Source organism: Elaeis guineensis, chromosome 14 (assembly GCF_000442705.2).
Source record: "Elaeis guineensis isolate ETL-2024a chromosome 14, EG11, whole genome shotgun sequence".
Taxonomy (NCBI): Eukaryota; Viridiplantae; Streptophyta; class Magnoliopsida; order Arecales; family Arecaceae; genus Elaeis; species Elaeis guineensis.
This window is the reverse complement of record NC_026006.2, coordinates 14,237,771-14,238,647: the sequence shown is the minus strand read 5'-3', so window position 1 is coordinate 14,238,647 and position 877 is coordinate 14,237,771. Positions and strand designations below refer to the sequence as shown.

The window sequence follows — 877 nt, the reverse complement described above, 5'->3', positions numbered from 1 at the left end:
CATCCTCGTATACCTACTCTCCATGCATTCAAGCACCTCCAGTAGAAGCTACCCAATATGAGATTAAGTCTAGCATTATTCAAATGTTGCCATCATTCTACGGACTTAGTAACGATGACCCATACAAACACTTGGATGAATTTCTTGAAATTTATTCCACAGTAAAAATCCAAAACTTCTCCGATGATGCCCTTAGGTTGAAACTGTTCCCTTTCTCACTTAAGGACAAAGCCAAGCATTAGTTAAACTCCTTAGACTCTATAACCATTTCAACTTGGGATCATCTTCAGAGAGAATTTCTCAAGAAATACTTTCGAATTGAAAAAATAAATCAAATTAGAAAAGCTATCACTAGTTTTTCCCAATTGGAGGGTGAACCTTTTCATGAGACATGGGAAAGATTAAGGGACCTCATTCGTAAATGTCCACTCCATGCTATCCCTAAATGGCAACTTTGTCAGTATTTTTATGATGGTCTATTAGAGAAACACTAACTAATGGTTGATGCATCATGTAGTGGGACATTCATGCTAAAGAGTGAGGATGAAGCCTGGCAGCTCTTTGAAACACTTAGTGAGAATTTCCTACATCATATGTCTGCCACCTCTAGAGAACAACCCATGCTTCAATAAAAAATAAGTAGAATTTATCAGATTGGAAACGTCATAGATATCCACAGTAAGCTAGATGAACTGTCCCAAAAATTAGACCGTCTTCTAAATACTGGATAATCCCCGATTCCACCTAACCCAATCCAAGAAGTTTGTGCATTGTGTGCAAGTCCGAACCATTTTGTTAGTGAATGCCCAACTGCACCTCAATTTTCTGAGTTTGTGCACGAGCAGGTTCAGCAAGCTCAAGTCCAACAAGCTCACAG

General features: G+C 38.8%; 1 non-coding gene across 1 annotated transcript; it reads right to left on the bottom strand.

Annotated features, from left to right (window-relative positions):
• Positions 1-333: 333 nt before the first annotated feature.
• On the bottom strand, positions 334-439 carry LOC140853921 (small nucleolar RNA R71). The gene has a single exon (XR_012137062.1). It is a non-coding gene; the product is annotated as a small nucleolar RNA R71 (small nucleolar RNA).
• Between the last annotated feature and the right edge of the window lie 438 nt (positions 440-877).